Below are 15206 nucleotides of genomic sequence, written 5' to 3' on the forward strand. Positions count from 1 at the left end.
AGCTATTCTCGGCATCTTCACCATCTCCTGCTAAGTAAGCCTTCGGAAGCGTCTCTGGGCCATCCAGCTGACTGACCAGCCTACACAGGAGTCTTGCTCTGTAACCGCCGCCAGGTTGTGTAGTATTTCGGGTCCTTGTCACTCTCACACGCTTCGTACACTTGGCATTCCCAGGTCTCAAGTGAGTAGTGTACATTTGGCTCAGATACACACGGCCGCTCCGTTGCCCTGCTGTGGTAACAAACTGTGCGGGTTTCTTCGATTGGGACGTCTTTTACTCAACTCTGCTGCTGCAGACTCAACACGACGACGAGAAGTTCCCTGCTCTTCTGAACCTGCCAGCGACTGAAACTGACGCGGAGAAGCCTGGGTATGCTTGCATCGGGGACTGGTGAGTAGCATAGCTAGGAACTGGTCGCCCTCCTGCAGGAGCCCATAGCTTTTCCCCGCTGTGTCAAAACAGCACCCTTTTTCCATACTCGCGCTCTGCTTCTGCCCACAGTGGAGGCTGCGCTTGAGTCGCGGAACTTGTTCTTCTTCATTTGTGCACTAAACTGAACTGCCTGATTTCCCTCGAAGAGACTCCCCTTTTGCCCGTTGGCACCAGCGTGTGCAGGTACTTTTGAGCACAAGGCTCCACTCTTCGCAGGGCTCGGACTTCCTTTTAGTTAGGTGCCTCTGAAGGCGGACTGGGTCTAAGCATTATTTTGCACTGCCTGTTTTCCTTCCCTTTTAGGTGGACTACACATTTCGTGCATCTAACGCTTGAGACTTGTTGTATTTGTATATATATTGGTATGGTATGTGTTGGTTTACTAGAGTTGTATTGTGATTTCTCGCTACGGTCATTGTTTTAAAGGCCTTGGAATAAATGTGTATATATTTTTAATATAACACCTGTTTGGAGTAGTTTGTAAGTGTCCTTGCTTTGTGTGCTCATTGCGGGCTTTCAGTCACCCTCACCCCTCTTGAGACCTAGTCTTGACCGCCGCAATCGCTACCTTGATTGGTCTGGCTCGTCCAGAGGTTACCCTGTTCCAAGTAATTAGGTTGGCCTTCTGAACTTCTGCGCCACCAGGACAGAGTTCGGAAATCCGTCTTAACAAGATGCAATTAGGTAGGTACCGAGGAGCAAGACCATTGATAGTTTGTAGCCTAGGAGAAGGAATTTGAAAAGGGAGTGGTTGTGCTTGAAGAGCCAAACAGCATGGTGTCGGTAGGGAGAGGTGGGCGTGGATCTGGGTAGGTTGCAGAGAGTGCAGGTAGCAAAGTTGAGGACTTTGTTTAGAGGGAGGAATGAGTTGAGACGAAGGTCAAGGAGTAGGCATGAGGAGTAGTCAAGTGTGCTTAGCACAAGGGCGGAGATTAGAGTTTAGGTAGAGAGGTAAGAAATAGACTCATTTTCTGAATTTTGAGAAGGGTAATACGAGTAGCAGGCGAGGTGATAGTGATGAATTGTTGCAGTCTGAAGTCGCTATTACGAAGGAACCCAAGCTTGAGAGTCTTATGCAAGGGAGCAAAACAGTTTGGTGTAAAGGAGATAGGAGAAGGGGGAGGAGGGGAAGAAATGGAGTTGGAAGCTGAAAGAAAGATGGTGTACATTTTTGAAGATTTCAGCATGAGGCTCTGGATAACCAGGAGGAGTTGACTAGCAGCATACTCAAAAGAGGAGGCTGTTTTATGTGGCAGGACCTTCAGATGGTGCACAGCATCCACTGGAAAATTGGTGAAAGGATGCCGAACAGTCACATATGTCACGAATGCCAAAAAAAAACTGTCAACTGTGCATAGGTGCAGATTTAGAACCCAACAACTAAAAGACAGTGTATGCTTGCAGTTACTCGGTAGGGGTGTGTGCAAATTTGGTTTCCGAGGCATAGTTATGCAAAGTGCCTGACATTTTTTTGTCCCTACCTCATTCGTATATCAGATCAAATTTCCTGCAAATTCTCGCTGAAGCTAAAAATCATTCCACACACTGATATGTGAAGTCCATGTGCATGAATGTCACAACAAAAACAGTTGTTCAGAGGAGCAGAACCACATTTGCTAAAGTTTATTACTGCTGAAGTACATTTAGCAGAAAGGAAATCGCACATGACCAGATTTGCAACTGTTGGCACCTCTACATGCCTTAAAAAAGTAAAAAACTTTCATCAAAAACTAATTTGTTCTAAAAAATGAAATTAGTAATTAGCTGTGTCTTAGTATAACAAAAATTATGATCACACAGAAGAATACACCCAAATTATTTAAGAATTTAGTCAAACTACATTTTGGTGCTGGACTGCTAAGTGGGTGGGACCAAACTGATAGGCAAATGGATATTTCTCCTCTCTGAAATGTAGAGTGAGCTAAAACGTGGCTGTAGACCCTCCCAAATGGGCTCCTTTGCAGAGAGCTGGTTATTCGGTCATTCGTTCTTGGTAGAGGGGCTCCCAGATCCTTTTTTGAATAGTCAAACATCAAGGCAGGAAAGTAACAAGACAAGAACAGAAAGTGAAAGTGCTGCATGTCATTCTTGTCTCGATCATCCTTTTTCCTTTATAGTTTACAGACTCCCTAAAGTAATTATCCATTGATTAAAAATACCAAAACCTCCGCGTATTTGCAGGTTTTGCAGGGAGAATGCACTTGAAATGCTCTGACACCTAGTATTTCATTGCAAAGTCTTGGGTGCCAGAAGGATATTATTCTTGCAAAAATGTATCTACTCTGGAGAGAGGGTGCTGATGGATATGGTCTGGTTCAGATGAATGAATGCTAGGAAACTCTACCTGAACATCGCTCTCCTTTCCTTTTTGTATGAAATAATGTTGTTGTTGGACGTAGAGCCAAAGTAAGTTAGACAGAGCCAACAGAGGCTAGAGGATTTGTGGTGGTAAAACAAAGCCACATGTATTGCTCTAGTAATCACATCTGCGTATATATATATATTCAGTAAAAAAAACTTTGTTAAAGGGATGTTATGGTTAAGTTGCCCTACTAAAAACCCGTAAAATTCACTAAAAAAAACTTTATAAACGTGACATTATGGTTCAAAGTAAAACCAAAAAACCCTGAAATTTGCCAGTTATGGTAGGCTAAGCAACCATAACTGGCCGCACCACTGTGCACTGCTAACACTAACACCCAGGACATGAAAGATGACATCACTAATGTCATTGATGACATCACTGATGACATCACATTTACATTTAGTTTTCATGCAGAGGCTTCACAAGGGATTGTAATTATATCATTGGCAGAAAAATATCACAGATGATTGAAGAACTAAGATAAGCCACCTACTTCATTAAGCAATGCATTGATGAAAAACAAACTATTACATTACTGAGTTCTTTCAATAGATGAACGAGCTCATGAAGAAATGTAGACATTGTGTGCAGCATGCACTACAGAGGTGCAAGATTTGCAATCTTCCCATGTTGCATACTACATTGATACAAATGTTTACATACTGTGAAACATACGTATCTACGTATGCCTCCCTTACTGCATATACCATAATGTCACGTTTACAAAGTTTTTTTTAGTGAATTTCACAGGTTTTTAGTAGTGCAACTTAACAATGACATCCCCCTAACAAAGTTTATTTTAGTGAATTTTACGGGTTTTTAGTAGGGCAACTAAACCATAACGTCCCTTTGATTATACCATAATAAAAAAAGATATGCCTCCAATGTAGTTACCTCACAGAAACTGTGCAGCCAGGAGCGACAGTAGACGCACACAGCACAACGAAGATAAATTACAAGAAAATAGTAAGTGAACGTCCTTTTTCTTATATGTGTGTATACTTTTTGTATGAGGTGCAGAACAAAAAATATATTTCTGTTGTTTTGACACAGAAATGTACAGTACTTTGGAGTGGCTGGAGGAGAATTTTCCACATGGCGAAATGTCAGAAGATAGCGATAATAATGGTACACACTGCTCTGCATAAGCAAATTAATAGTCAGTACTTTATAGGTACTTAACATATATATATATTTATTTTTAACAGACCAGGTAAAAAAAGAAGAAAGTCCACCAAAGGACGCAGAGCAAGACAGCCTGAAATGGATAGAAGAAAAAGTGGACATGTTAAAAGAACATTTTAACGGGTTAAGGCAATTTGTGGAGGAAACCGTGAAAGGAAAAATAAGATATCACTGTCCCACCTGTACGTGTCCCCCTTCTCCATTTCCTAGTGAACCATCCCCAAACCCTCAAGAACAACATAAACGTTTTGACGAAACGTCCATCCCTTCATCCCCTCACAACCAGCCTGTGGAAAACCCTAATTCCCCTATATTCGTTTCAGTGTCTGCTTCCCTCTCTCTCTCTTGATTGATGTATGTGGTATGTGTGTTTATTAAAAAAAAATGTTATGTTAGTTGTAGTAGAATGGTTTGGAGAAAAACATTTTTTTTAAAAAGAGTTAAAATGTCCGTGGACAGCGCGCCTGTTCGGGCTGTCCGTAATCAATATAATATGGATGTTTTAAGGGCAATACACCTACCCGTACCAATCGCAACCAAGATGGAACTGATCTTAGAACACACTAGCTGTCCAAGTTGTCCATAAATCAACAGAATGGGGGCGTCCTAAGAACATTATACCTCTCCGTACTGTTTACAACCAAGATAAAACTGTTCTTAGAACACACCAGGTGTCCGGGATGTCTGTAAATGAACAAAATGGGAGTGTCCTAAGGACACTATACCTGTCCGTACCATCCGCAGCCAAGATGCAACTGTCCGTAGAACAGGCGTGGTGGCCGGCATGTCTGCAGTGAAAGAAAATGGAGGTGTCCTAAGGACACTGTACCTGGCCTCACAGTGAGCAGAACATCTACGCAAATGCGCACCACAACCGTAAGTCTTGCGAACATCGCACCTGTCCGTAACTGTCCGTCTCACTTGTGTCGCACTTTTAATTAGTTTCAGGACCCGAACACTGTCCGTAGAAGACCCGCGTGAATGCGCACGTCTGTTACTCGGCATTTGGTGTCCAGCGGGCACCCATTTCCTTCGCGGATGTGTTCACGATGTCATCATGTGACCGCACCCACGCTGAGCTTGTGGCCTAATTTGCGCAGTTTGTCTGCTTCCGCAACATTTCAAAAGAACTTATGCAGACATGGTAAATTATTTTACAGTACAAAATCACCATTTCACATGTCCCATACAATGGCTCTAGCTTTCAACATATTGTTTAGAATTTTTGCAACGCTTTTGAGTGATCGATATAGTCACGAGGCGCACCCCTCCACCCCTATAAAAGGCCACACCCCCGGGCTCATCTTCATTGTACTTCTGGCTATAGCAGATTGAGTTTTGCTGCCTTTACTGCTGTAGCGAAGATTATCTGACCAACCCTAATGGTATCCATGGCTTCTGTTGCTTCATCAGCCTCAGCACCACCCCCAAACCCTCCACCGCCACCACCTCCCCAAGGGCCTGTAGAGGGAAATACGTGTGAGGAAGAAGAGGAAGAAGAGAATGAGGTGGAGGAACTCTGTACTACAAGCACTCTCCGGGAGTTGTGGGTGTGGCGCTTGTTTACTGTTTTTGGAAACGTACCAAAAGCATGTGCGAACCAGGTCATGTGTAACCAGTGCAATTTGGTGCTGAGTCGCGGGAGACCTGGTGCGTACAGCTTTGGTACGACAACCATGAAGCGACACTTACCTTCGTTCCACAGTGCGGACATTCGCAAGGTGGTACCATGTGAAGAACGTAGTAGGTTGAGTTCCTCCGCAGCATCCTCTGTGTCCGATCCTCTCACCACAAGAGACACTCCTCTGGGAGAGCGCATCCCTCCAGCTGCCACACAGGCCATTCACGATGCTGTTGACCCTTACCTTGCGAGGGTCACAATATTATGTAGGTACTGTGACGCAGTACTCTGCAGAGGGGAGAGTCTTCAAAGTGCTTTTGAGACTACGGTCACGGAGCACCAGAAAAACTGCTACCTAAGGCCCACCCTACATCTTTCTCTCTCCACCTGTCCTTTCTTATCCCCGTGGTTGGTGTCCCTTCCTTACCCTCCTTAACCCTCCTCTCCTAGTGTGTCGTGTGTAAAAACAAAAATTACAAAAAGGCTCTTTTCAGAGCTGCCTTTCTCAGTTTAACAATGGAACTATCAAGTGACCGGTGTAGGCCCCCACGCATTTTTCAAAAAGTCCGCGGACAGTCGTAGGACGCACAAAAATGGAGGGTGCAAGCGGAGCAAAACCAATGCACTTTTCGCTGGGAGTAAGTGGTGGCTCTGAAAAGAGCCTTTTGGTGGTGTTTTGGGTGTTTGAAAAACTGGATTTAAAAAAAGTGTTAGGCAAAAGAGGTTACTATGAATCCAAAAAAGGTTGCAATGCATTTTGTACATTTTGAAGAAAAATCTGATTGCCAGCATATATGAGATGGACTCCATCTCTGCAAAAAATGAAAGTGCTGCGAAACAAAATGTGTTCATTGTGGAAAGAGGACATGCCAACATCTCTTAGAAAGGCTCAAACAGCCTTATTGACATTGCGCCACGCTTTCTCCATTTGTGGACCAAATGCAGAAGAACGCAGCCACATTTTTCTTTGTGCAATGCGGGAAAAAACTACTTGGCAATTTGGAAACATGTCCATGACCTTCGCAAGTCCTTCCTTCATTGCAAATTGCAAAGAAATTCCAGAGACATGCCCTAAACTGTTTCCTCCACAATGAATGATAATTATATCTGGATGACGCTCTGTCTGTAAAGTAGCACAGAGAGGTACCAAGTCCAGCCACTTCATTCCACGCACTCCATGCCAGTGCACTTCCACATGAGAAAATCCAAGATCTGCAGATATACCGCAACTTTCTGCATGTATCTTTAACCAATGTATCCATGAGTCTCCCAAAATCCAGATAATCTGTTTTCGAGCACACAGAGCCATAGCTGTCTGGTCTCCTCTCAGGAAAAAGACGTTCTCACTAAATCTCTCTGTTCAGAACACACTCATTGAACTTTACTGACCAATCCCTAGCTTCGCTCATTCTCATTAGCATGCGTCTCCACCCCAGAATCCCCGTTGGTAATACGCGCTGCCTGCAGATTACCGCCATGTCCGCAGACACGTAGAGGATCTGAGCGTGACGACTGTACATTTAAATAGTATTTCCCTTTTCCCCTTTAAGGTGGGTGCTGAAAAGAGCGTTTTCTTTTGTTTTTTTGGTAGATGCCTGAAAGACACCTGTTATTTTGTATTTTTTGTATTTCTTTCTTCTTACTTTACTCCTACAATCATCACAGAACCTTCTTCAAAGCAAGCCTTACATTCCAAAAGAATATGGCATTTCCCAAAAAAGATAACGAAACACCATCTGCTTCAAAATAAGCCGCATTACTGGAAACAATGTTCTCGTGGCTGCAGAAAAACATACCAGCTCGTAACATGAAAGCACACATGCCGCGATTGATGGTACACCTCCCAATACTTTGATCAGGACAAAAAACAGAACTGTTGTCCCATTTTCCTCTAGGGAGTAAGCCAGAAAAAATTACTTTCGCAGTTGTAAAGATGTTAATGACTGCTTGCACCAACTGTTCCAAATCTTCCAACAAAGTAGGTGAACTCACGTAGCCCAAATGGCAAGCACCATAGTGCAAAACTACCACATGGGGACTGGACATCCTACGCATATCTCTGCAAACTTGGAGAATTGTCGCAACATTGCAATCAGTCACAGTGCTCCACACCACCTCCACTCCTCTGACATCGAAATTGTGCGCCACATGCCTACTTTCGGAATAGTGCTGTAAACCATGGACAAAAATATGTTCGAGCACCAACACCCTGACTGTCTCCACCTCTGCCATCTTCACTACATGCACTGTCTTTCGACACAAATGAACAATGTGAACATCTGATTGGCTGATGCCTACAGTCCCCTTTACATGCTGGATTTACTGTAGAACCCCGTATGTGGCACGCCCTACCCGCGGACAAGCGCGGTGCCTGTGCGGCATGTAACTCTTAGCCATTCCTTCTACCCTTTCCACATCACTTGCAATTCCATTCCCTCATTGGACACAGCTAAGTAATCACACAACCATCCACCAATCACATTCAAGATCTCTACATCTAACTCCATCATCAGAGTTCCGCACTTCAAATGTACTGTTGATCACTCTGAATGCAAGTTGCATGTCATTGCAAAGCACCTACTTAAAAAACTACTGTGCAAGTGTCACGGATTTCTACTTACAGCTCCATGCATACGCACATGCATGAGTACAAAGTACAGGTATACATATTTTATTCAGAGAACCTGTGCAACCCTTATGATACAATTTAAACACATTTATGCCACTAAATCTGCTTAGCCAATACATACCAACGCTCCCCTTTAAGTGCAAGACTTCTGATTTTTCATTGAGAAACCGCACTACTTCTTACTGTCTCCCGCATAACCTATACATACATACCAACCCTCCCGATTTAGGCACGAAACTCGATTTTCCATTAGAAAATGTCACAATTTTTTACTGTCTTCCACCTACATTAATGCTACTTCCAATGCGATTGTATGAGAAAAATAAACGTTCCCGATTGCTGTGGTGACATCTCCCTCTGAGGATCTCCTGATTTTTCGCATTCGTACTTATAATATGAAAGTAGTCAAATTTGTCCCATCTACTATAATGACCTATCACTTCCAAACCTCTCTGCTATGGACAGCACAGCTTAAAAAAAACAAGGGAATTTTATGAACTGAAAATTGTACTCATTTGCGAAGAAGGTTCAACTAACATTCTGCAAATAACATATAAAAGATGCACGTAGTGAAATGAAATGCACACATGCACTGTGTGGAGATATCAACCGAGAGTACTCCGACAAAAGATGCAAAATTAACGTGTACATTAACATCACTGCTTTAAACACACACAGTTACTAACTTCTTCCTTTTACAATTGCAGTGTAAACTACTCTCCTGAAAATCAACAGCATCTACACTGCAAACAACATATCCGAAGAAACCTGGTCATTCCTCAAAAAAAAGTAAGTACAGTACTACCTTTATATTCTTACTGTTCCTCAAAGAGACAGTGTGGGTTAGTTATGTAATTTGCGCACCAAAAAAAACATTGATTTCTGAACCATTCTACCCACAAATCCCCATTTATTAAATAAAGAATAACAGGCAGAATGGCACACAAATCCCTGTGTTTTTGGAACACAAATAACATACAGAATCTTTAGAATGTTAGTACTACAAAACAAATAGCTGTTTTAATTTTATACTAGTACTTTTGGTATTCATGCTTCTCCTCACCACTATCTCACTTTCTACTCTCATCTGAAGACAGTGTAGTAATATACAAACAGAAAAATAGCCTTCCCAACTCATTGTAACTGCCCAATGCACATTCACACACCACCACAAACAGCTTCCCCATCAAACTCATGCACGCATGCACACAGCACACATACATTGTAAAACAGACCAAACCCTGCCTTCTTTTTTTTCAACAGTCCCCAAAGAATGCCTACCAAAAAGCAAGTCCGTAGAAAGGAACGCAGAAATAGAGCAAATGAAAATAAAAGTGTCCAAAGTAAGCATCCATCTCTAGCAGAGTTTGTACAGAACGTTGAAACAAAACAGCTAATACAGTCATTTAGCGAAACAAAGGAAGCTCAAACTACAGAAATGTTGGCTCATCTATCAAAATGTGGCACGAAACAGAAAAAGCTTTACAAGAATTCGGCAGCAAGTACTGCTAACAATGCTCCTATAAATCCTGATATACTAGCAAGAACCCATAGTAAAAAAAGTATTTTAGCAAAAAATGTTTCACCACAGAGTCCTTCAGAATCTAATAAGAAGAGGAGCGAAATCATCCTCAACCCTTAAAACCTACCATAGAAAATTAATCCTACAAGCTCTCGTAGACAGTGCAATCCTTCTCAAAAGGAAGTTATTTATTTTAGTGTTAAATATGATGAAACCACTAACAAAACTAAGTACTAAACTACAAAAGAAACTTCTCAATAAACGGAATGTCAACAAAAATTACTTCTTAAATATTTGTGGAGGTGAATACAGTCAAACAACGACCACAGAACCATATTTTAATGAAGAAGCATACAAACAAAATCAAACAAACACAATTGTCATCCATAGCAGTGGACGAGGGTATGAAAAAATCAATAATACCATCATGGAACAAGAAACACTGCACAAAAGTATCTCCTGAAAACTCAGAATTACCTCTCCATTCGACTGAACCAGACCGTCCAGTATACAAATGGCCGTGCACGTCAATGTGTAACATTCCTAACAAATCTTTCAAATCTTTACGCCAGTTCCTCAATCAGTATGTGAAAGGTAAAGACAAAATCAAAATGAAAGTGCTGCAAAATATGGATATCTGTCCAGTGCGCAAATACACAGGACTACAAGGACATTCAGTAGCCTGCATTTCAGGACCTATTTGCAAAAGCACCTTCCATGATATCCAAAGGATAGTAATATATCATTCAAATGTAAGAAATCTAGTGTATAAACTGTACTATGCTAAAAGTCCAGCTTTAGAATTAGCCAATTCAAATAACACTCTTCTGCATGGTACACCCAAATACCTACAAGAAGAAATTAACCGTATATATTTTGGAAGTGAAAGCCACTTACAAAATGCAATAGTTTTAGAACAGGCTAGCAACAATTCTGCACATAGCAACCTTCTATTACACACATACAAAAAAGAAATACTAAAATGTAAAAGTACATCGGCTGAAGTACCAAACCATGTGTGTGTGTGTTGCTGCAGAACGTTTTACAAAAGGAATACAAAAACTAAAGACGTAACATACAAAATAGAAGACAATGAAGATTCCAAATGATTTGAATTAGCTCTCTACCTTTTAGCAGAAAACAAATACCAAATAAGTGAACCCCTAATATGTTGCAGTTACTGCACTACACAACTGGACAACAACCAACCTAACTCCTTCATGTGCTATCACAAATAATTTGGAATTATTCCCACTACCAAAACCCCTGCAACAACTCAATTTGTATGAGAGCATCATAATTCAAACAGTTCACCCATTTCAAGCAATAATACGCCTTCAACCAAAAACAGAAAAATTACCTCCCTTTGAATTGGTGAAAGGCATTTGTGGCAAAGTAGTTTATTTGCCATTAGATCTGACAGAAAATGTGCACACTCTAGGAGTGCAACGTGCAGTAGAGCATTCTTTAATTGTCTTAGTAAATGGTGTACCAACAAAAGACAAAACAATTTGGCAACAACTTGTGGACTTGCATAAAGTTGGACAAGCCTTGCAATATCTGAAAGACAATAACGAAAACTACAAAGAAATAAATATTGAAGAAAGCTTAAGGGAAACAACTGAAATAATTCAAGAGTCATCAGAAACTGGTCAATTTGAACTTCTGGATCCTGCTGCAGTATCCACTCTTTTGGACCATTAGACAATTCATCCATTGCACTCTAATGAGAGCATAGATGATGCACTAGAAACTTACCAAATAAGACAAAACAAAGGGTCACCAATGAGCATATGGGAAAAAAGTATAGAAGCACGTGCTTTTCCACTGCTATTTCCTACTGGCAAAGGAGGAAGATACAATGATAGACCCACTCAGATTACAGCATCAGAATACCGCTCATTACGAATGTATTCCCAAGATCCCAGATTTAGACAAAATGTGGAATACATATTCCACCTACTCTTTGAAAGTGAACTAGCAACCCTATGTTACGGAGTTGCACACATATTGAAATCTGGAACCCACTTTCAAAATATGTCAGCTACGCAATTAATACAAAAAGGGCAAGAAAAAGATCGGGTTTTACAATCAAGTATAACAAATCTGTTTGCAAACATGGGTGGTATGAAAGAATACTGGTTCCGACGGCACGGAGATGTACGTTGTATGATCAGAAACCTTGGACCACCCACCTGGTTTTTTACATTAAGTTGTGCAGAGTATGCATGGGAAGATTTACATGATTTCCTATGCATATCAAACAACAATAAAACCAACATAGATATACTAACACCTGGAGAACTTTGCTCTCTAGATCCTGTTAATGTGTGTGAGAAGAGGCCCGGAGTGGACGGGGTGTCGGGAGGGGTAGCGGGACTCCGCGGGATCGCGGCATGGGGCCGCGATCCAGCGAACGCAGCCATGTCCCGCCCGCTATCCCCGGGACTCTACGGGATCACGGCAACGTGCCGCGACATGAAAGGAGCGGCCCCCTCCCGTCCAGCCTTACCTGAACGCGCCAAGGGTAACGCCGCCGCGGCCTGCAGCCCGGGAGACGGGTTGGTGACGGCCTACCCGCGGGAGGTACAGGCGGTCGCGGGGAGCCGGCCCACACGGCCCGCCGAGCGTCTCTCCCCACCAGGAAGGGAGAGAAGGGAGAGACGGCTTGTTCGGCGGGGCGGGCCGCTCTGGGGCGGCCACGGAGACAGACACACATGGCGAGAGGGAGAGACTTCAAAGGGGGGGAGGGACTTGCAGGATGTAATGGCCTGGGAGCGGGACTCTTCGGGCAGGCAGCAGAAGCAGCCACTCTGGGAAACCACGGCAGCCTTTAAAGGAGGCGGGACATGGCAATACCAGCCAATGAGAAGTCTGATTGACAGGGAAGCTTTCCATTGGGGGGGAAGCAAGTCACTCACATCCTATAAAAGTCCGGGAACTAATCCAGCGTTTGTTGTTGATTTTCCTAGTCATACGAAGAGGACGAGGAGAGAACGAACAACTGGTGGGCCTATCCGGACAACAAGGAGACTTAGGAGGGCTTAATCCTATACCTGGAAGACTGCCTAAGAGTGGAGTAACTCTCAAGGAGTTCATGGACTATATTTTCATTAGTTTAAAATCACATGAATAAAAGTATAATTTCAGCAACCCAACCCTGGTCCGGGTCTTGATTTCTACATTGGCGACGAAGGTGGGATCAGCGACAACGCGATGGATAACCTAATTAAAACCCTGACGGATGGCCAACAGCAGCTGCAGCAGTTAATACAGCTACAAACACAACAGGCAGAGGCTGATCGCCAGGCGTTCCAGCAAGCCATCCAGTTACAGGGCGCCCTACAGACCACGGCCCAGGACAAACAGCATGAGAACATTATCAGGCTCACAGATGCAGTAACCAGCACGAGGAACCAACCCATGGTACCGTCCACCCTGCTCCAGAAATATAAGGAGGGAGAGGATCCAGCCTTTTTCTTCACAAGTTTTGAGAGGATTGCAAGAAATGCGCAATGGCCGCCTGAACGCTGGGGACAGTATGTGGCTCCCTTGTTATCTGGGGTAATGCAGGGTGCATATCAGGCTGTGAACCCCAATGGTGTCACTCCATATGGGGAAATTAAAGCAGCTGTACTGGACCGTCTAGGCCTGGATGAGGAGGCCTATCGCCTTCAGCTAAGGGACACCAAGTTGAAAAACGGGGAGAGTCCCAGGCAGTTATATTACCGCATTAAAGACCTGACGGAGAAGTGGATGCAATCCCCTACCCCAGCCAACCAACCCCTCCTAGATAAAATAATCCTGGAACAATTCGTAGAAGCCTTGCCAAGCCCAATGCAAAGATGGGTTAGGCAACACCACAGGCCTACATTGGCGGAAGCCGTGGACATTGCATCGGCTTATCAAAAGGCCGGGTACAGTCGCTTCCCCTCAACAAGTATACCAGGAAGGATGACGTCGCCGAACTTTGAACATCAGATACAAAAAGGCCCAAAAGTGGCACATACCAGATGGAGGCAACCGGAGGAGGTCTTCAGGAAACTAGAAGAAAGGAAGACTGGATATGAGGAGAGACAGCCACCCATAATCCCGGGAGTTCGACAACCCCAGTGCTTTGAGTGCGGTGAATGGGGTCACATTGCCCGGTTCTGCCCCAGAAGGAAGACCACAGAACCTATGGAAATCGGCTACATGAAGCCACACCTGGAAGTACGTAACCCTGGTCCATACATCGTGGATATAAGAGTGGATGGACGACCGACCCGGGCGCTGCTGGATAGCGGAAGTCGACAAACAGCCATATCTCCCACCGTGAGTAATAATCCTAATTTACCTAACCTTTCTGTACCGATAAAGTGTGTACATGGGGACATTAAAACATACCCGATGAGAGAGGTACAGATAGAGGTAAACCATGAAACCACTCAATTAAAGGCTGCCGTCCTCCCTACTCTACCCACCCCAGTGGTCCTGGGAACTGACCTACCCCACTTTAGTAAAGCACTGGATGAAGAAAGAGCAAAGAGCAACAGAACCTCGACCATAGGTGACTCTAGAAACCCCCCCGGACATAAAAGACGGAACAGGCTAGAGTGGTGCCAAGCCAGTTACATGACCCGACCCATTAACTGGCAACCCGAGGATCATGAGGACTCCCTGAGGGGGGAAACCCTAACTGATCCCACCCTTCGGGTAGCCCGTGAGAGAGCGGCCAATGAGAATGATCCAGACGTAACAAAAGGACCTGGCTTCCTGTTCCGTCATGGACTATTGTACAGAAAATATAAGGCGGACGATGGGACTGTAAAGGAACAATTGATATTACCAAAACCCCATAGAATGGTCATAATGCAACTGGCCCACAACCACCCCTGCGGCGGACATATGGCCTCCCTGAAAACGCAGCAGAACATACTGAGACGGTTCTACTGGCCAGGCATATACGGTGAAGTATCCCAGTTCTGTAAGGCGTGTCCCACTTGCCAGCTAACAAGTGGCGTCTTACCAGCAAAAGCCCCTTTGCAGAAAATGCCCCTCATTAACGTTCCTTTCCAGCGGATAGGCATGGACATCGTTGGCCCTATAGAACCCGCATCCCGTGGATACAAGTATCTACTAGTCATCGTTGACTATGCTACGCGGTATCCAGAGGCTTTTCCCTTGAAGGGAACATCAGCCCGACAACTATGCGACCAGCTCATTCCCTTCTTCGCAAGAGTAGGCTTACCCTCGGAAGTTATCACAGACCAAGGGACCAATTTTATGTCCACCTTACTTCGGCAGGTATGCGAAAGACTGCAGATACATCAGTTACGCACCTCGGTATACCATCCCCAGACCGATGGCCTTGTCGAAAGGTATAACAAAACGATCAAGAAAATGATACGAAGAGTGACCGGGTCCGATGGGAAGAACTGGGACCGTATATTACCCTTGGTCTTGATGGTA

Source organism: Ambystoma mexicanum, chromosome 4q (assembly GCF_040938575.1).
Source record: "Ambystoma mexicanum isolate Mex_15411 chromosome 4q, UKY_AmexF1_1, whole genome shotgun sequence".
Lineage (NCBI taxonomy): Eukaryota > Metazoa > Chordata > Amphibia > Caudata > Ambystomatidae > Ambystoma > Ambystoma mexicanum.